Below are 22,613 nucleotides of genomic sequence, written 5' to 3'. Positions count from 1 at the left end.
TCCTTGGACTGCAAGGAGATCCAACCAGTCCATCCTAAAGGAAATCAGTCCTGAATATTCATTGGAAGGACTGATGCTGAAGCTGAAACTCCAATACTTTGGCCACCTGATGCGAAGAACTGACTCATTTGAAAAGACCTTGATGCTGGAAAAGATTGAAGGTGGGAGAAGGGGATGACAGTTGGATGGCATCACTGACTCAATGAACATGAATTTGAGTAAACTCCAAGAGTTGGTGATGGACAGGGAGGCCTGGTGTGCTGCAGTCCATGGGATTGCAAAGAGTCGAAAATGACTGAGCAACTGAACTGAACTGATTTAGAGACATTCTAGTCATATTGGTTTCAAGTATACAATATAATGGGCTTCCCAGGTGGCTCAGTGGTAAGAATCCACCTGCAACTGCAGGAGAGGAAGGAGATATGGGTTTGATCCCTGGGTTGGGAAGATGCCAAGGAGAAGGAAATGGTAATTCACTTCAGTATTCTTGCCTGGAAAATTCCGTGGACAGAGGATTCTGGTCGGACACGACTAAGCACGCACACTTGCATACAATATGGTAATCCAGTATTTTTGCAGATTATATTCCATTAAATGTTATTACAAAATAATGGGTAGAGTTTCCTGTGCTATATAGTAAATCATTGATGTTTATCTATTTGATAGATAGTAATTTGTATCTGTTTAGTCCTAATCTGTCTCTTCCCACCCTTGATAAGCACAAGTTTGTTTTCTATGTCTGTGAGTTTGTTTCTGTTTTTTATATTCCATTCATTTGTTTTATTTTTTAGATTCCACATATAGGAGATAATATTGAGTATTTGTCTTTATCTGCCTGACATTTTACTAAGCATAATACCCTTTAGGTCTATCTGCATTGTTGCAAATGGCATTATTTCTTTCTTTTTTATGGTTGAATTGCATGTGTGCGTGTGTGCATGTGTGTGCATGTATATGTGGGAAGCTTCAGATTTTAAATGATAGTGTCTCATGAAGAGCAAATTTCTTCCCAGATGATAGGGGAAAGCAAAAAGTCTCTTTGTGTCTTCTGGGATGAGGCGGTCTGGTCTAATGAAGGGTGCCATGCTATCTTTTACAACGGAACTCAAACTGTATGCAGTTGCAGCCATCTGTCCACCTTTGCCATCCTCATGGCCTCGGTCGAGCTGTATAAACACACATGACACTGAAAATCGCCTCTGCTGTAGGATGGTGCTGGGATGGAAGGCAGGGATCTTCAAAAAGAAGATGAAAAAATATTAACAGAGTAACAGCTATGTATCTTCCTCTCTTCTTCCTCTTTTTCTTTTCATTTTTTTAAATTCAAGGATAATGCTTTACAATGCTATGTTAGTTTCTGCCATACACCAACATGAATATGTACATCAACACTCCCTTCTCTTTTGAGTCTCCCTCTTACCGAACCCCCATCCCACCTTATTAGGTCATCACAGAGTACCAAGCTGAGCTCCCTGTGCTATACAGCATCTTCCAGCTAGCTATTTATTTTACACATGGTAGTGTACTTGTTTCAATGCTACCTGAGAAGCCACAGTGTATATGTTCCAAAGCTGCTCTCTCGACTGGTCCCACCCTCTCCTTCCCCTGCTGTGAACACTAGTCCATTGTCTATGTCTGAGTCTCTATTCCTGCTCTGCAAGTACATTCATTCATCAATACCGTTTTTCTAGATTCCATATATATGCATTAATATAAATTTCTCTTTTTTCCTGTTAAAAAAAAATGCTACCCTTTTAGGAGGTATGTAGTGGCATCTCATTGTGGTTTTAATATATATGACCCTGATGACTTATGGTGTGGAGCCTCTTTTCATATGTTCTCATGGGATAGAACTTGTGAGTGATACATCCCTTCTATTTGGGAAACCTAGTCGTCCAAAACCACTGCATTCAGCCTTTAGGAATTTGGTGAACTTCTAGTGGATTTCTTCACACCCACTCCTGTAACAACTACCTGTCCCTTCTCTGCTCTGTTAAAATTGAAATAGTTCCCATGTCTCATCTCTCTTGGGAAGAATTTGAGTTAATGTCTCCTCTTTGCTGTGCAAACTCATCTCTCCGGTGAGATCGAGAAAAGCTATGATTTTGTTGGCTATCATTTTTTATTGTTTGGATGAGAGTCATGTTTCATTGCAATATTCTACATCTTTTAAAAAAATTATTTACTTTCAGCTGCCTGGGTCTTCATTGCTGCACATGGGCTTTCTCTGTTTGTGGTGAACCAGGCTACTCTCTAGTTGTGGTGCCCAGGCTTCTCATTGTGAGGGCTTCTCTTGTTGCAGAGGAGCCCAACAATGGGCTCTAGGGCATGTGGGTTTCACTAGTTGCAGCACACAGGCTCAGTAATTGCAGCAGGTGGGCTCAGTAGTTGTGGCACATGGGCTTAGTTGCACAACACCATGGGGGACCTTCCCGGATCAGGGATGGAACCCATGTCCCCTGCAATGACAGGTCGATTCTTCACCAATGGACTATGAGGGAAGTTTGGTTTGGCCACTGTTGATCTGCTGTTTCTCACGAGGAAATTAACACCATCCATTGAGAGTTCTAAGGCCTGGGTTATTGGGAACCACAGCATCCAAAACAAAAAATGAGTTGGAGTCTCTTTTCTCCTGCTGCATCTAGGAGGATCCGGTGCTGACTGTGATCACCTACGTGGGGCTGAGCCTCTCTCTGCTCTGCCTCTTCCTGGCAGCCCTCACCTTCCTCCTGTGTCGATCCATCCAGAACACCAGCACCTCCCTCCACCTGCAGCTCTCCATCTGCCTCTTCCTGGCCTACCTCCTCTTCCTCACAGGCATCAAATGGACAGAGCCCAAGGTAGGAAAATTAGCCAAAACCCTTTCTTACTTATTTTTTATTTTGGCCACACTACATGACTTGTAGGATGTCAGTTCCACAACAAAAGATTGAACCTAAGCCCACAACAGTGAAAGTGCCAATTCCTAAACTGGACTGCCAGGGAATTCCCTTCTTTTTTTATTTTTTATTTTTTTGGACACCCAAATCTTTTATTGAGGAGGGACATTTGGGTCCTCCCGCACTGCCCCACGCCCCCGCTGCCCCCAGCCCTGGCCCCGGCCCGGCACCCCTTCCCTCGCGCCCCTTTTCTTTTTTTAAGAACAACTTTTTCTTTAATTTTAATTGGAGTATGGTTGCTTTACAAGGTAGTGTTAGTTCCTGCTGTACAGCAAAATGAGTCAGTCACATATATAGATATATCCTTCCCCTTTTGTGTCTCCTTCTCATTCAGGTCACCAGAGTTCATTAAGGAGAGTTTCCTGTGCTAAACAGTAGACTCTCATTAGTTATCTATTTTATACATAGTATCAACAGTAAGGACTTCCCTGGTGGCTCAGATGGTAAAGCGTCTGCCTACAACGTGGGAAACCTGGGTTCAATCCCTGGGTTGGGAAGATCTCCTGGAGAAGGAAATGGCAACCCACTCCAGTATTCTTGCCTGGAAAATCCCATGTACGGAGGAGCCTGTTAGGCTACAGTCCATGGGGTCGCAAAGAGTCGGACATGACTGAGCTACTTCACTTATCAACAGTATAATTCATATGCCCTTTTTAAATGTACACCTCAGTAGCTTTCAGTATATTCGTGAAACTGTGTATTCCCATGGGTTACTTAATACTCGTTACATGTTCATACCCTCAAATTGCTGCTGCTGCTGCTGCTAAGTTGCTTCAGTCGTGCCCAACTCTGTGCGACCCCATGGACTGCAGCCTACCAGGCTCCCCCATCCATGGGATTTTCCAGGCAAGAGTACTGGAGTGGGGTGCCATTGCCTTCTCCGATACCTTCAAATTACATCAACCTTATCCTGCCAACCTGTGTCTCCTGGCAATCAGGTTTTTACTCTTTTTTTCTTTTAACAAATCTGAGATTTTTAGATTCCATTTTTATTTTTAGATAAAAGATTATACAATATTTGTCTGACTATCTCCTGAGCATTAAGTGCTCAAGGTTCATCTGTGTTGTTGCAAAAGGCAGGAATCCTCCTTTCTCATGGCTAAATAGATATGTTGCTGGAAAATTCCATAGACAGAGGAACTTGGCATTATCTATGTCTATAATAGACAGAGACATGTTGTTGTTTAGTCGCTAAGTTGTGTCCGACTCTTGCAACCCCATGGACCACAGCCTGCCAGGCACCTCTGTCCTTGGGATATCCCAGGCAAGAATACTGAAGTGCGTTGCTATTTCCTGCTCTAGGGGATCTTCCTGACGAGGGATCAAAGCCACATCTCTTGCATTGGCAGTCGGGTTCTTTACCCGCCTGAGCCACCAGGGAAGCCCAGATATAGAGACAGAGATATAAAACAGTCACCCTGATCAAGATGTAGAAAATGCCCAGAACTCACAGAGTTTTCTTCATGTCCTTTCACCAGTTAACTGTCAATTTAAAAACTTGTACAGGCTGAAAGAATGATGTACAGTGGAGATGGGTCCTGAGGGTCACTGATTTATGATTCCAAGCTAGCAGGTTTGATATCAAACATTGTTTCATGCAACAGCATCTCCGAGGAGTGAGAGGGAGAAACCAGGAAGTGAATGGAGTTTTGCAAGGAATGAGAGGTTGCTGGAAAGACTCAGGACATGGTTCCAAAGAGAGGAAGGTTTTATTCTTCATGAAGAGAGAGTCAATGGTCCAGAAGAGATCACGAGAGGTGTAGAAGAAACCCATTTACCTCGGACAATGGACAGTGGCCACAGTTCTCTTGAAATGTGTGGAAAGTAGTGTCCTCAAACAAAAGTCAGGTTATACTTTTATCAAAGACAAGGTGTGGGAGGAGGGGCATCATTTCCCTGGTGGTCCAGTGGTTAAACCCCACACTTCCAGTGCAGAGAGCGTGGGTTCAATCCCTGCTCAGGTAACTAAGATTCCACATGCCGCACTGTGCAACCTAAAGAGAGGGGAGAAAATGACTTTTTCAAGTTCCAGTGGTCCCAAAGACATGAAGGGAACATTCAGTGAACATGAAGAAGGGTGGGGGAGGGCTTGCTTACTATGGAAAATGTCATTCAGAGCAGATGCTTTCATAGTGTAGGAAACCATGAGCTGTTGACTCAAAAGAGGGCTTTATGGGGATAAGAATATTGGAGGAGTCACTCATTCATTCATTCATTCATTCATGTACCCAACATATATGCCACACAGACCAGAGTGACTTCAGTTCTGGGCAGTGACCAAGATGGAAGAGACAGTGATCATGGCAGGACAAGCAGGCCATAAGCTTTCTATGAGGATTAATTTCATCCTCAGAAGGGGAAAGGGGGCAGGGAGGTGGTTAAGGGTTCTTGGGATGGAGACAGACCTGGCCAGCACCAGCTTCATTCAACTCAGAGAAGGCTAGCATCCATTAGCCAACAGGCAAAGGGGTATCTGATTTCTGCAGTCCTTAACACACTTTGAGTATTGTCTTCTTTCATTTTAAGATGGGTAAAGATCTCTTTGAACTTTAGTTAGCTAGTTAGCTATTTTTGGTCCCTCTGGGTCTTTGTTGCTGCGAGCTTTTGCTAGTTGCAGTGAGTGGGGGCTACTCTTCCTTGCAGTACACGGACTTCTCACTGTGATGGCTTCTCCTGTTTCAGAGCATGGGCTTTAGGGCTCTCGGTCTCCAGTAGTTGTTTGGGCATAGTAGCCCCATGGCCTGTGGAATCTTGCCAGACAAGAGATCAAACCTGTGTCCTCTGCATTGGCAGATGGATTTTAAGGCATGGAAATAGACAAGGGGAACCATCCATCCATTTGGAGACATGACTCTAAAGAGAAGAAGAACATGTGAAGAAGGCTAAGGAGCATCTCTCACCAAAGTTACTCAGAGACAACCCTGATGAAGAGCAGATGGTGAGGTCATTGCACCCAGGAAACACTCCAATGCCTCCCCTCTCCCCTTCAGGTGCTGTGAAAGGTCATTGCAGGTGTACTGCATTACCTCTACTTGTCTGCCTTCACCTGGATGTTCCTCAAAGGGCTGCACCTCTTCCTCACTGTCAGGAACCTCAGGGTGGCCAACTACACCAGCGCAGGCAGATTCAAGAAGAGGTTCATGTACCCTGTAGGCTACAGGGTCCCAGCGGTGATTGTGGCTGTGTCTGCAGGGATCAACTCCCAAGGATACGGCACCACTAAGCAGTGAGTACGGGGCTGAAAATGTGCTGTCGGGGACACGGGGACACACCTGTCTTCATGGGAAACTGAGGGTGGAGGAAGGGTTGAATAGATCATGACTCAGGTTAGGAATAAAGATGCTGAACATTTATTTCTCCAGCCCCTGGGGCAAAGTGTTTTATATACACCATTTCTCATCTCTATCAAAACATCCCTAGAGGAAAGTGCTCCAATTGTTCCCATTTTGTATACTAAGCAAACTGAGGTTTAGCGAAAAAAGGTGAACAACTAGTCTAAAGTGACACATACAGTAAACTGGAAGGAGCATGAATTCTTATTTTTTATATAAATGTCTATATTTATAAGTGTCACATGTTTATAGATCTTTACTACTTCTACTAGTGAAAGTAATAACTGGTTTTATAAAAAATAATATTCTAATAAAGAACCTCTGTAATACCACTAAGCCCAGTATGTGTTAGTCACTCAGTCACGTCTGACTCTGCAACCCCATAGACTGTGGTCCACTAGGCCCCTCTGCCCATGGAATTCTCCAGGCAAGATTACTGGAGTGGGTTGGCATTCCCTTCTCCAAGGGATCTTCCTGACCCAGGGATCAAACCCTGGTTTCCCACACTGCAGGCAGATTCTTTACTTTCTGAGCTATCACATATATTCCCTCTCTCATGGCCCTCCTTCCCACCCACCCCCATATCTCACCCCTCTAGGTCATCATAGAACACCCAGCTAAGCTCCCTGCACTCCACGGCAGGTTCCCACTAGCTATTGGTAGCTATCTACACATGGTATCTTTACACATGGCAGTACACATATGTCAGAGAAAACCATACAAAGAAAACAACCCTCAGAATGGGAGAAAATAATGGCAAACAAAGCAACTTACAAGGAATGAATCTCCAAAATATACAAACAGCTCATGAAACTCAATATGAGAAAAAACACACCCAATCAAAAAGTGGGCAGAAGACCTTCGTAGACATTTCTCCAAAGAAGACACACAGATGGCCAAGAGAAACATGAAAAGATGCTTAACATCATGAACTAGTAGACAAATGCTGATCAAAACTACAATGAGTAGTTCACCTCACACTCGTCAGAATGGCCATCATAAAAAAAACTGATGCTGTATATTGGTCCACAGTTAGTATCTTTTTTTTCTCTTTCAGATAAACTTAATCTTTCACTTGATAACCCTGTGGATTTTGAGAGATCGACTTTCTTCCCTCAATAAAGATGTGTCCAAGATACAAAACACAAGGTAAAATGGGTTTAGACAGTTTAATGGGCTTAGCATAAGTTGTAGTTCTAAAGGATTTTTTTTCAAGCATGCATGCATGCTCAGTTACTAAGTGGTGTCCAGTGCTTTGTGACCTCATGGACAGTAGCCCACCAGGCTCCTCTATCCATGGGATTTCCCAGACAAGAATACTGGAGTGGGTTACTATTTCCTACTCCAGGGAATCTTTCTGACACAACAATAAAGCCCATGTCACCTGCATTGGCAGGCAGATTGTTTACCTACTGAGTCACCTGGGAAGCCCCTAAACAATAGGAACCACTGTCAAATGAGAATCACCCTTAAAATCATATAATTTGAAACCTTGAAGTTAATGAGAAGATTCATAGAACCAGAAAGTAGAATTGATGTTGCCAAGGGGTGAGGGTAGAAAGGAATGGTTATTTATTGTTTAATGGATACAAAGTTTCTGTGTTTCAGGGTGAAAAAAAGCTCAGTAGAAAGATAGTGTTGCTAGTAGCACACCAATGTGAATGTATTTAATGCCTATGAACTGTGTGTTCAAATATAGTTGTAGTAAATTTTGTGTTATGTGTATTTTGCCACATTAAAGAAAATAATAGTAAAATACCTTTCCTTGAGGAGGAAATGACAACCCACTTCAGTATTCTTGCCTGTGAAATCCCATGGTCACAGGAGCCTGGCGGGCTACAGTCCATTGGATCACAAGAGTTGGACATGACTTAGCGACTAACCACCACCACCACAAAATATCATTCCAAGTATAAATATTCATATTAGAGGAAAACACCCATGGAATAAACTCATATTCATCTATTAGAGTTTTTACAATAGAAATGATAGCATTACTTCCAAATATTGCACTCACAACCACAGTTTCTCCAAGTCCATCCTGGCTTGAGAAAAATTCACAATTAGAGAGAACGGGCTTTCCAGGTGGCTCAGTGGTAAAGAACCCATCTAACAGTGTAAGAGACACAGGTTTTATCCAGGGTCAGGAAGATCCCTTGGAGAAGGAAATGGTAACCCACTCCAGTATTCTTGCCTGGGAAACCCCATGGATAGAGGAGCCCGGCAGGCTATAGTCCATGGGATCACAAGAGAGTAGGACATGACTTAGCGACTAAACAACAACAGCAGCAAGCTGAGTCCAAACCCTGGAGTTACAGAAACATGAATGAAACTTTTTCTTAGATACGTTATATTATTACTAAGTTAATACTAGTTTGTGAGTTCCACAAAGTTGCCAAACAGGTGTTTCACTACTGGTATGCTCTGAGCATTAACCATCCCTATGCTTGGTAAACCTTCAAAGAGGCCACAGAACTCGGGACTTGCCAAACATGTTTGGCCAGGATTTCTTTTTCCTGTAGAAAACGTCTTTACATTTTGTAGAACACTGGTGTCTTTAAAAAAAAAAAAAAAAGATGTAATTTAAGGACTGTTGGCATAGGCAAAATAGTACTTGAAGAAAGTGATAGACATTACAAAACACTTTTCTTCTTTTACTTGATAATGATGAAGGAAAATGAATGAAGGGATAAATAGGATGGATTTAGGTGAGTTGTAGGAGTATGAGACCTTGGTTTCAGTCCTACTTCTGAAATTAATTTGGGTGTGATATTGACATCAGTCTCCTCATGGCTGAGATAAGTGGGCCAGACTTCATTATCTTATGATTACTTTCATATCTTCAGTTTTCTGAGATGCAAAAAACAAAGTTAAGTACATTAAGCCTGGAAGAAAAACACTCAGATTTTCCCTGGGATCCATGCTTCAATATGAATCTCATCTTTTGTCAGAAAATTCCCAACAAATGATGTTAATAATTACCTTCAGGAATATTTCAGCATTATTTCTCTTTCTGTTTCTCCAATAAATTTGCACATGGAGATGGAAAAATCATCCAATTTATGAGGGAAAAGAAGCAATACTTCAGTCTGAAAATGACAAACAGTTCCATGTCATCCTCCCAACCACCCTGGAGAAAGAATCAGCCGTGTGACTCAAGCACCCAGGAGAACTGCTTCATCCTACAGTAGAATCGCTCACAGAATGTATGCTTTGGTTGAATATTTTGTGTAGTGTTACAGTGCTCTATGTTTTCAATTAAGATATTTTACACGGGGACATGTAGATCTTAAACTTGGTAAGTTTGCAAATATATATTCATGTATATGCTGTTTTTGTTTAGTCACTCTGTTGTCTCTAACTCATTTGTGGCCCCATGGACTTAGTCCAACAGGATCTTCTGTCCATGGGATTTCCCAGTCAAGAACTGGAGTCAGTTGCTATTTTCTTCCCCAGGAATCTTCCCAACCCAGAAATTGAACCCTCTTCCTCCTGCATGTATATCTATTAACTGCATCAGTCAAGTCAAGATATGGAGTATTTGCATTACTCCTGAAAGTTCCCACATAATCCTTTCAATCATTTATCCCCAGGCTTCCACGCTGCCATCTGTGGGGTCGCACAGAGTCGGACACGACTGAAGCGACTTAGCAGCAGTAGCAGTTCCACCCCAGAAACAATTATTCTGATTTCTATAGCAACAGATTAATTCTGTCAATTCTTTAGGTCCATATACATGGAATCATACAGTATGACCTCTTGGTGTCTGCCATGTTTCACTCATCTTGATGATGATTTTGGAATTAATCCATTTCATGCATATGTTGTTAGTCTGTTCTTTTATTGCTGAGTAGCATTTCACACTATTGTATATCACAATATGTTTATCCATGCCCCTGTTGATGTATATTTGAGTTATTTCCAATTTTCCACTATAAATAAAGATGCTATGATCAATTTCATATAATATTTGTGTGTGCATGTGTGTGGCCACGTGTTCTCACTTCTTTCAGGTAAATACCTGGAGCTTTCTGTCTTTGAGTCCTATCTGATTGATGTGCCAGGATTCAATTCTTAGTGTGTGGTGCCTGTACTATTGGCACTGGCATCAGTTGGGAAGCCAGAAATCACACTGTGGGTCTCTCTCCAGATTCACTTGGGTTTAGATCCAGAAATTAGAGCTGCAACAACCCTCTGAATGCCTGTGATACACAATGTAATTTGAGACTCATTTCTGCAGGGAGAGAAGAGGGTTGCTATCCAAATGCTCTGAGAACATTCTCCATGACTGGCAGTCATTTCATTCCCCCCTCCGCTTTTTAATCATCTTCTCTTTTTATTCAAAGTAAAATTTCATTTTGCTTTCAAAGGATAAGCTCAAAAGTAATATGATGCCTCAGACATTGGAGAAGAAAAGACAATACTATTAGACAAGTCAGAGCAGAGCCACTGTGATGAAACTGCACTTCCTATAAGGCTGACCAGCTGCATTTTCCAGAGACCGGTCACAAGGATAACCTCACACCCTGGCAATGTGGTCAGACACCATAAATGCAAGGGGACCTTGGAGAAGCCCCCAGCAAGTCTGTGCATTCAGGAGACCGCAGAGTCTTCGGGCCTACAGTCCAGTAGGAGAACTTTTCAGGACCATGGACAGCGCAAATGTTTCCAGGATCTTTGCCCATCCTGGTGTGGGTGAATCCCTGGGCCGTGTTGGTGCCTGGTCTCTGCACACCAGCCTTGAGCCCATCCTTGCCCAGTCTTCAGATGGGGCAGAGCTGGACCCAGGATTGGGTCCTGGAGTATTGCAGTCCGTGGGGTCACAGAGAGTCAGACCTGACTGAGTGCACAACAACAATGAACAAACGGTTTCAGAGTCAGGGCACCCGGGACTGGAACAGGAAACCTAAGGAAGTTGGGCTTCTCCTAGGTGTAATGGCCCTTCCTGCTTTGGTTGGGGGCATGGATGGAACTCAAGGGCTTGGGGCTGCAAATCTGAGCTGATACCACTCTTCCCCTAGAAGGCATCTGGGTCAGGGCCATAGGGATTGGACCAACACCACATAAGCTGGTTGCTCTCCTCTCCAAGTGCACGAACTCACACACACATGCCCACAATGGCAGTTTCTGCCCTGGCCAGAGGCAGGACTGATACCTAAGGTAGTTTCATCCCCTCCAGTGTCCACGTCATTGCTGTAACGGCAGCTTCTGCATTAGCAGGAAGCATCACCAGAGCAGAAGGCCTTGATATGGGAGCCCAGAGTAGGATGGAATGTGCACTGGGGCCATCCAAGCCAGCTTTCCAGAGCACCAGGTTGTTTTCAGCTTGCTGCCTCTGTGCTGGGTGAGAGAGCAAGAAAGTCTGTGCATCTGCTCTTCAAGAATGTAGTCTAGGGTTTCTCTGGTGGTGTAGTGGTTAAGAATCTGCCTTGCAAAGCATGGGACACCGGTTCAATTCCTGGTCTGGGAAGATCCCACAATGCTGTGAGGCATCTGAACTGGTGTACCACAACAACTGAGCCAGCGCTCTAGAGCCCAAACCCACAACCCACATCTACTAAGCCCAAGTGCTGCAACTACTGAAGCCCGCACACCCTCAAGCTTGTTCTCTCCAACAAGAGAAGGCACTGCAATGAGAAGCCCTTGAACCACAGCTAGAAAGTAGCTCCTGTTCACCACAACTAGAGGAAGCCCACACCCAGTAATTAAGACCCAGCACAGGCAGAAATAAAAAATAAAATAAATTAAAAAAAAGAATGAAGTCTCAATTTCTTTTAGTGCTTGTTTTATTGAATAAGTTGTTTCTAAGTAAAATGAAATGTTTATTGAATAATTGTTTGTTAAATAATTACAAAATTATGATGTGTTCCACACTGTGAGGTGGAAAAATTGCAATGACTCCAGACCTATTTCAGGGTAAAACAGTAAGTTTGCTGGCAAGTCATTTTCCACATCAAATGTTTTTAAAGAACATGTTCCTTCTTAATAATCTAATTTTAACAAATAGCCACAAATTTTTAGGTAACAGAGAAGGATGTAACAGGAAGCATAAGTGCTAATTAAATTTACATTAAAATGTCTTAACGTTTGATTTAGCATTTAGCACAAAATGAAAAAAGGATGTAACTTACATTAGAACGAGGTGTAAAAGCAAGTTGAATAAAATAAGATTTCTACAGAGCTAATTGACATTAAAAATATAATCTCTTTAAAAACACAAATACCACATGATACCACTTTTTGTGGAAGTGAAAAAATTACACAAATGAACTTGTTTGGGGCGCAGAAACACAGCCACAAACATAAAGAAGAGATCTGTGGTTGCCCAGGGAGACAGAGGGGCAGGGATGGATTGGAAGCTTGGGCATCCCTGGTGGCTCACAAGGTAAAGAATCTGCCTGCAATGTGGGAGACCTAGGTTAGATCTCCGGTTTGGAAAGATCCCCTGGAGGAGGGCGTGGAAACCCACTCCAATATTCTTGCCTGGGGAATCCCCATAGACAGAAGGCCTGGCAGGCTACAGTGCATAGGATCACAAAGAGTCAAACAGGACTGAGCGACTAAGCACAGCACAGCACAGCACAGATGCAAACTAGTACATATAGGATGGATAAACAAGGTCTTACTGTGCAGCCCAGGGAATTATATTCGATAGCCTGTAATAAACCATAATGAAAAAGAATATTAATATATGTATATGTATAAGTGAATCACTTTGTTATACATCAGAAATTAGCACAACATTGTGAATCAACTATACTTCAATGAAATTTATATGTATATATAAAATGTCTTTAGAGTAGGCATTTCTTCTTGAGTGTAAGCAATGTAAGAAAACATATAAAACACTAAATAATACTTCAGGCTAGAAAACCTCTATAGAATTTAATAAAAAAATCAATTTAAAAAATCACAGTAAATAGAAATTGAGGTGCACAAGGACAAGCAAAAATCTTTTTTCTTGTCATGTGAAACCCAAACTTTTTCCCACAGAAACATTTCCTCATCCCTTATTTGTCAAACAAAAGGGTTTAACAGAGTACAGTGTTAATATAACAAAGCATCTCAGTCCAGATCAAGAAACAAGGCTGACATTCAAAGACACAAGTATCATGGAGGGCTGTCCTCCACCCCCCAATAAACTACTTCCCAAAGGCCACACAATATTCAGCTTCTTCAGGACGATTTTCTCCTGTTTTTCAATCTAGTTCTCAGGACTCCTGGCTCTCTCTGCCTCCCTCACAAGCCTGTTTGCCCTCCAGGCCATAGCCAATCTCTTCCTTGCTCTCTTCACTTTCCGAAACTGCCGATGAATATCTCCATCTGTTACTGGTTGTCTGCAGAGGGTATGTGGGAGGAAGAGTCCCAATCCTGGATCCAGCTCTGCCCCATCTGAAGACTGGGCAAGGATGGGCTCAGGGTGTGCAGAGACTAGGCACCAACACGGCCCAGGGATTCACCCACACCAGGATGGGCAAAGATCCTGGAAACATTTGCGCTGTCCATGGTCCTGAAAAGTTCTCCTACTGGACTGTAGGCCCGAAGACTCTGCGGTCTCCTGAATGCACAGACTTGCTGGGGGCTTCTCCAAGGTCCCCTTGCATTTACGGTGTTTGACCACATTGCCAGGGTGTGAGGTTATCCTTGTGACCGGTCTCTGGAAAATGCAGCTGGTCAGCCTTATAGGAAGTGCAGTTTCATCACAGTGGCTCTGCTCTGACTTGTCTAATAGTATTGTCTTTTCTTCTCCAATGTCTGAGGCATCATATTACTTTTGAGCTTATCCTTTGAAAGCAAAATGAAATTTTACTTTGAATAAAAAGAGAAGATGGTTAAAAGGGGGGAGGGGGAAATGAAATAACTGCCAATCATGGAGAATGTTCTCAGAGCATTTGGATAGCAACCCTCTTCTCTCCCTGCTGAAATGAATCACAAGTTACATTGTGTATCACAGGCATTCAGAGGGTTGTTACAACTCTAATTTCTGGATCTAAACCCAAGTGAATCCAGGAAGAGACCTGCATGTGATTTATGGCTTCCCAACTGATGCCAAGCCTGCTAGTACAGGCACCAGACATGGAGAACTGAATCCTGGGGCATCAGCCAGATGGAACTCAAGAACAGACAGCTCCAGGTCATCACCCAGTACCAATTCCAGACTTGCCCCTCCATCATCCTCTTAGAGAATGTTTTCGCCTTCCCATCTCTGTCACTGTCAACCACACACATGCTGATACCCCTGAATTCACCAACATTCAGACAAAGAGATCACAGGGTTCTTTGAATCCCAAGACATTACACCTTCACTTTTACCCCCAACTCCCTTCTTCACTCAAGTAATTCCCCTGAACCATACTCTCATCACCAAGTTCCTTTTTCCCACTGTAAATAACCATTTTTCCTCCCTGACACTCTTCCTCCCCTCCTCCTAATCCTCTCTCCCCTATCTCACTTAATGATCAATGCTTCTTAGAAGTTGGTTCTGTTCTCACATCTGTTCTACATCTTCACCTTCTTCCAGGCAATCTCATCCATTTTCCTGGCTTCAGATACCATTCATGAACTAGAAATGCTCACAGATTCACCCATCTGGCCTCAGCCTTAAGACCCGAATATCCATCTGCCCACCCACCACATCAGTGATAATATTTGTGACTCAACTCTCACTGAGCAGGTCCCAAGTTGAACCAGTTAGTTTTCCAAATATGTCACCCGTATGTCAGTGTCCCCTAAACTCACTTTTTCGTATTAATACCCTATGCCCCTGAGTGTCATTCTGGACACCCTGCCACTCCGTGCTTCTATCAGTTAACCCTCCATTTTCCTTTTTGAGGGCTTCCCTGGATAACTTAAAGTGATTTTACAAAAGGAAAAAAAAGATACAAAGGACCACTCTTGACATCAATATGGATTCCTCACTCACCAGAAGAGGCTGGCTTGGAACACTTGTTGGTGTGGCTCAGTAGGTAAAGAATCTGCCTGCAATGTGGGAGACCCATATTCAATCCCTGGGCAGGGAAGATCCCCCAGAGAAAGGAACAGCTACCCACTTCAGTATTCATGCCTGGAGAATTTCATGGACAGAGGAGCCTGGCAGCTACAGTCCAAGGGTTCACAAGGAGTCAGACATGACTGAGTGACTAACACTTTCACTTTCTGAATCCACCTAAAAGTTTCAGCTTTTGAAATAATTCTTGAGTATCTTTCAATTTTCATCATAATACCATTTCCACAGAGTGAATTTTTCCATTTTTAAATTTTATGTACTATTATTTTGTGTGTGTGTGTAGATTTTCTTACTAAGTTGGCTATTCAAAAATGAGATGAATAATGGGAACTTTAATATTTAATACTTATTGCTTTGCTCTTTGAAGGTGCTCAGATGTTTTTTTGAAAAAAATTCTGCAAACTCAACTAAAAAAACACTTTCTAAATTTTTCAAATAAATCTACCCAATTACAAGCATAAAATGACATAATCTCTTTTGTGGTAAACTGCAATAAATTGTCACTAAGATTTTATTTTGTTTTATTTTTTAAATTGTCACTAAGATTTTAAACTCTTTATGCCTGTAATTCACTTTAAGACTCTACTCTCGTAATTTTTTTAAACTGTAAACCTAATAAGTGCACAGTTCCTTACAAATCTCTCATTTCTGTCCTCAGAAGATTTTTTAAGGAAAAACAAGTCTCATTTCATTCTTTTTGTCATGCCATAATTATTAATACTACCCCTTTTATGAGTCAAAATGTCCCAATTTGGTGGGGAGATTACTGCTGCTGCTGCTGTTTAGTCACTAAGTCATGTCTGACTCTGTGACCCCATAGACTGTAACCTGCCACGCTGCTCTGTCCATGGGGTTTTCCAGGCAAGAATACTGGAGTAGGTTGCCATTTATTATGCCAGAAGATTTTCCTGACCCAGGGATTGAACCCATGTCTCCTGCTTGGCAGGTGGAATCTTAACTACTGAGCCACCTAGGAAGCCCAGGGAAATTACCAGATCCTCCGATTTATAGAGCACTTATTATATATCAAGCTGTGTATTCAAACCCCTGACTCAGAATTGCAAATAATTTCACTTCTCTCAGTTCAGTTCAGTTCATTTCAGTCTCTCAGTCATGTCCGACTCTTTGCGACCCCATGAATCACAGCACGTCAGGCCTCCCTGTCCATCACCAACTCCCGGAGTTTACCCAAACCCATGTCCATCGAGTCAGTGATGCCATCCAAACATCTCATCCTCTGTCGTCCCCTTCTCCTCCTGCCCCCAATCCTACCCAGCATTAGGGTCTTTTCCAATGAGTCAACTCTTCGCATGAGGTAGCCAAAGTATTGGAGTTTCAGCTTCAACATCAGTCCTTCCAATGAACACCCAGGACTGATCTCCTTTAGGATGGACTGGTTGGATCTCCTTGCAGTCCAAGGGACTCTCAAGAGTCTTCTCCAACACCACAGTTCAAAAGCATCAATTCTTTGGTGCTCAGCTTTCTTCACCGTCCAACTATCACATCCATACATGACTACTGGAAAAACCATAGCCTTGACTAGATGTACCTTTGTTGGCAAAGTAATGTCTCTGCTTTTAAATATGCTATCTAGGTTGGTCATAACCTTCCTTCCAAGGAGTAAGCGTCTTTTAATTTCATGGCTGCAATCACCATCAGCAGTGATTTTGGAGTCCAAAAAAATAAAGTCTGACACTGTTTCCACTGTTTCCCCATCTATTTCCCACACTTCTCTAGTTTATTTTAATCTTGGTAAGAGGAAAAAATTAATAGAGCAATGAGTGTTTAATGCAGTGTTGGGTATAATTTGGTGCTGTGATGGGATGGGGAGGGAGGTGGGAGGGGTGTTCTGGAAGGGGGACACATGTACACCCGTGGTGGATTCATGTCAATGTATGGCAAAACAAATACAATATTGTAAAGTTAAAAAATAGATAAATAAACTAATTAAAAAAAAAACAATAAGACCAACTCAAGAGACAGAGAAAAAGCAGACGGAATGGAGGAAGAAAGGTCAGAAGGAATAAACGGAGAAAGAAATTAACTGTGATGAATGACAAGATTAGAGAACTAAGGACATATTTGAGCAAAGAATTGAATTTTTAAAAAAGAAGAAAAGACCAAATACATTATGCATAAAGAATTTTCCAAAAGAAAAAAGAAAAAGAGAAAGAAAGAATTTTCCAGAGGAGAGAACAGTTTAAACACTCTAAAGTCAAAAGGTATTCCCACTTCCTAGGGATTTTGGTCAAAAAAGAAAACACATTTTGTCTATTATTCTAAGAAAACATTATGTACAAAAATATACAAAATCTTAAATATGTCTTAACAAATATTAACCCCTAGGAAATAGCCTTCAAAAAATATCTTCTTGGGTTAACAATTACCATTTGCTAACTTAAAGTGATTTTACAAAAAGAAAAGAAAGATACAAATGGTCACTTTTGACATCAATATGGACTTCTCACTCACCAAAAGAGGCTGGCTTGGAACACTCAGTGGTGTGGCTTCTCCCTTCTTCAGAAGTTGTCCTCTGACCCACTACTCAGATGCAGGCAGTCTATGATTTGCTGGAAAACTTATGCTTCTGATCCCCTTTTTACAGAGAGAGTGAGTAATCCAATCAGTGGATAATCCAAAGAAGATATCTTTTCTCACACCATTGGGATTGGAGAGATTTTTAAATCACATTCAACAATACACTAAAAAGATCATACACCATTATAAACTGGGACTTATTCTAAAGATGCAAACCATTCACAAATCATTCAATGTGATCCACCACATTATCAAAACAAATGATAAAAATCACGTGGTCATCCCAATAGATGCAGAAAAAGCATTTGATGAAATTTAACACCCATAGATTGGAGAAGGAAACAGCAACCCACTCCAGTGTTCTTGCCTGGAGAATCCCAGGGACGGCAGAGCCTGGTGGGCTGCCATTTATGGGGTCGCACAGAGTCAGACACGACTGAAGCAACTTATCAGCAGCAGCAGCAACACCCATAGAAACCATTATACCAGCTCCTTAAAAAATCTAAGCATAGAACCACCACATGACCCAGCAATCCCACTCCTGGGTGTATACCCTGAGAAAACCATAATTCAAAAAGACAAAGCTACCCCAATGCTCATTGCATCACTATTTACAATAGCCAGGACATGGAAGCAGCCTAAATGTCCATCGATAGATGAGTGGATAAAGACAATGTGGCACAATGGAATATTACTGAGACATAAAAGAGAACAAAACGGGGTCATTTGTAGCAATGTAGATGGGGACGACAGAGGATGAGATGCTTGGATGGCAACACCAACTCAATGGACGTGAGTTTGAGTAAACTCCAGGAGTTGGTGATGGACAGGGAGGCTTGGCATGCTGCAGTCCGTGGGGTCACAAAGAGTCAGACACAACTGAATGACTGAACTGAACTGAACTGAGATGGACCTAGAGTCTGTCATACTGAGTGAAGAAAGAGAAAAACAAATACGTCAGAAAGAGAAAAACAAATATCATATATTAATGAATATATTTAGGATCTAGAAAAATGTCGCTGATTTGCTGTGCTTTGTCGCTCAGTGTTGTCTAATTTGCAGAGCAGGAATAGAGACACAGATATAAAGAATGGACATGTGAACACAGTGGGGGAAGAATGAAGGGGAGAGTGAGAAGTTGGGATAGTAGAAATGACATATATACACTATCGTGTGTAAAATAGATAGCTAGTAGGAAGCTGCTGTGGCTTCCCTGGTAACTCAGCTGGTAAAGAATCCGCCTGCAATGTGGTAGACCCTGGTTCGATTCCTGGGTTGGAAAGATCCCCTGGAGAAGGAATAGGCTACCCACTCCAGTATTCTTGGGCTTCCCTGGTGGCTCAGCTGGTAAAGAATAAGTCTGCAATGCGGCAGGCCTGGGTTCGATCCCTGGGTTGGGAAGATCCCCTGAAGGAGTGCATGACAACCCACTCCAGTATTCTTGCCTGGAGAATCCCCATGGACAGAGGAGCCTGGCAGGCTACAGAGCATGGGGTCGCAAAGGGTTGGACAACAGTGAGCGATTAAGCACGACAGAGGAAGCTGCTGTATAGCACAGGGAGCTCAGCTTGGTGCTCTATGATGACTTAGAGGGGTGGGAGGGATGCTCAAGAGGGAGGGGATATATGTATATATATAGCTGATTCACTTCATTGTACAGAAGAAACTAACACAACGTTGTAAAGCAATTATACTCCAAATGTTTTTTTTAAGTTTGTAAAGAAAGATGTGTGTGCAGGCTCAGTCGTGTCCGACTCTTTGTGACCCCATGGACTGCAGTGCCCCAGGCTTCCCTGTGCATAGGATTTCCCAAGGCTAGAATACTGGAGTGCCATTCCCTTCTCCAGGGGATCTTCCAGACCCAGGAATCGAACCCGAGTCTCTTATGTCTCCCGCATTGGCAGGCAGGTTCTTTACCACTAGCACTATCTGAGAAGCCCTTGTAAAGAAGGATAACAAAAAAAGAAAGTGTGTCCTTATAAAAATATTTTGAGAACTTTTTTGATGAAACATGATAGGAAAAAAAAAGATATGACAACAGAAGGGAAATGTGAAATAAAGAACAAAGTTCTTTTTCATTGTGACACATTAAAACGTTTAATGCTGAGTGCTTGACACCAGAATTATAAACAAACAGAGCACAGAACACCAGGCTGAGTGCATGCACGCTAAGCCACTTCAGTCGTGTCCAATTATTTGTGACCCCATGGACTGTAGCCTGCTAGCCTTCTCTATCCATGGGATTCTTCAGGCAAGAATACTGGAGTGGGTTCCTCCTCCAGGGGTTCTTCTCCACCCTGGAGAGAAACATGTAAAAAAGAAAAAAGACACAATATTCTAATCTAAATCACAACCCAGAGACCTTAAAAGTAGCTGTTACATGAGATAGAAACTTTAAAACTTCTGTATCACAACAAAACATAAAATATAAAGTATAGAAGGGTTATAGTGCCTTTATTTGCTAAAATATAAACAATATTGAATGACTTGAATTATTCCATCAATACTGCACAATTCCAGTCATCTTAGTAGTGGGATTTATTAGGTTTCCATCATTTGGCAGATAAATAGGTAGGTATGAATAACCTAACTTTAAAAAAGACTTATTTTGCTCATGAACTTACTAAAGGATTTGCAACATCAAAGTAGTGTTTAAAGCAAGAGAGAAATAAAGAACATGGGACTTGAAAACCCACAATAAAACATACATCTGTTTGTGGGTACCAAGCTTGTCTCTGAAAGGACAAAGAGAAAGAGAGGCCAGGAGCAGTTTTTGGCTCTAAGAAGAGAGGATGGATACCTGTGGAAATAAATTCACAAGATTAAGAATCCACATCCTTGGTGACATCACTGAGCCAGCCTAGACCCACCATATGCTGAAGATTCAGGCTCCAGGCTGACTGCGTCTTGTCTTACCTGTAGCTGAAAGCATTCTTCCTATGTTATGAGTACAGAATCTCAATCTTGTACCTGAGTATTACATCATAGGCAGTCTGTCTACACAGTGACAACAAAGGTGATCGTGTTAAAAACAGGCCAAAAATGAAGAATTTCTGAAACTGAAACACCAAGTCTTTGCTTTTTCCCCAGATGCAGAGCAGCCTATTGCTCTGTATCCAGTGCTCAGCCTAAGAGCATCCAAACAGTGAGAGAATTCACTGCCTCTGTCCCCAAGGACTTGACCTTTCTGAGCTTTGATGATTCTCTGGGGACGTCACTGACTTGTTCATCTCCCTCCTCCTGTGCGTCCTCTGCTCCTTACTCTTTATCAGTCGTCCCCACACAGCCACCTGCATCCTCCGACAGATCACATTTGGAGCTGTGTTCACTGTGGCTGTTGCCACTGTTTTGGCCAAAATCATGACTGTGATCTTGGCATTCAAGGCCAGGAAGCCAGGAAGAACCATGAGGCGATTGCTGGTAACAGGAGCTGCTATGTCTTTCCCAAGTGTTGCTTGATCCAGGTCTTGATCTTGATCTGTGGAGTCTGGCTGGGAACCTCTCCCCCTTTCCTTGAGATGGACACTCACTCTGAGCCCAAGGAGCTCCTCATTGGGAGCAACAAGGGCTCAGTCACTGCCTTCTACTGTGTCCTGGGCTACCTGGGCTCCTTAGCCCTGAAGACCTTCTCCTTGGCTTTCCTGTCCAGGAATGTGCCTGACACCTTCAATGAAGCCAAGCTCCTGACCTTCAGCATGCTGGTGTTTCTCGGTGTCTGGGTCACCTTCTGCCCTGTCTGCCACAGCACCAAGGACAAGGTCATGGTGGCCATGGAGAACTTCTCCATCTTGGCCACCAGTGCTGGGCTCCTAGGCTGCATCTTTGCCCCAAAGTACTACATTGTTCTTATAAGAACTGATAACAACTCTTTGAAAAGTTTAAAGAATAAATTGAGTTCCAAGGGAAATAAACATTCTTAGGGTTTATCTCATGAGTGTCTATCACATTTTTAGGATTTTGAACAACAAAATGTTTAAATATTATATATAATTTATAATATCTGAGTGCATTATATCAAATTTACTATTATATCAAATATTCATTCAAATATCAAAAAACAACCAAAATTGCTTTACCTCTATTTATCAGTGGATTCTACTCTCTCTTTTTCAGAGTGTCTGTGTATAACTGCACTGTCATCAAGACTCACACACAGGTTTTCTGTCTCAGACTAATAGCAAAAGCTGTTGAATCTAACCATTTCCTCCATCATTAAATATGCACAGCCTCTATTTTTCCAGCCTCTCCTCTATCCTAGTAAAAGGTATCTCATAACTAAGAACTTTTCAGAGCACTCTTTATTGTATCTCCTACTACTTCTTTTTTCCAGAAGAACACAGTGCCCAAAATTTCTTTCATGTACCTTGTAAGAAATATCTGTCTATCTAAGGTGGAACAAATCCTCAGGCTCCTCAGGCCACCCAAATGGTGCAGGTCACAGAGACAAGGATGGGGGAGAGGTTCACCACTACCTCAAGGCCTGGGCCAAGGTCAGTGGGAGGCCTTGCTGAGGGCTCTGGAGCCCTGCAGGACACAGCCCCCAGCCTGATCCCTGGGCACCACCTCCCCCACCAGCTCACCAGCTGGCCAAAGGCTGGGTGAGCTGGAGGGCCCCTGGGAGAAGGCCAAGCTCTGCCTATTACCTCACTCTCCACCTCATGAACACCACTCCACCAACACTTGGCTGAATGGGCCAAGTAAGAGTCACCCATTGACTTCCATTTGCTTGGGGGAGGGGCCCACTGCGGCGCCAACCAATGACTGAGCAGGACCACTAATTGTCCCACCTTAACCGTT

The 22,613-nt window shown here is 42.6% G+C and overlaps 1 long non-coding RNA gene across 1 annotated transcript; it reads right to left on the bottom strand.

The window, feature by feature from the left end:
- Positions 1–895: 895 nt before the first annotated feature.
- On the bottom strand, positions 896–22,411 carry LOC145509860 (uncharacterized). The gene is made up of 3 exons (XR_014056501.1): positions 22,180–22,411; positions 17,751–17,873; positions 896–1,235 (listed from the first exon to the last, which is right to left on the bottom strand). It is a non-coding gene; the product is annotated as an uncharacterized LOC145509860 (long non-coding RNA).
- Positions 22,412–22,613: the final 202 nt, after the last annotated feature.

This window comes from Giraffa tippelskirchi, chromosome 6, assembly GCF_054371585.1.
Source record: "Giraffa tippelskirchi isolate mGirTip1 chromosome 6, T2T-mGirTip1v1.2.pri, whole genome shotgun sequence".
Taxonomy (NCBI): Eukaryota; Metazoa; Chordata; class Mammalia; order Artiodactyla; family Giraffidae; genus Giraffa; species Giraffa tippelskirchi.
Note: the sequence above shows the minus strand (reverse complement) of the source record. Positions and strands in the feature narration are given on the sequence as shown.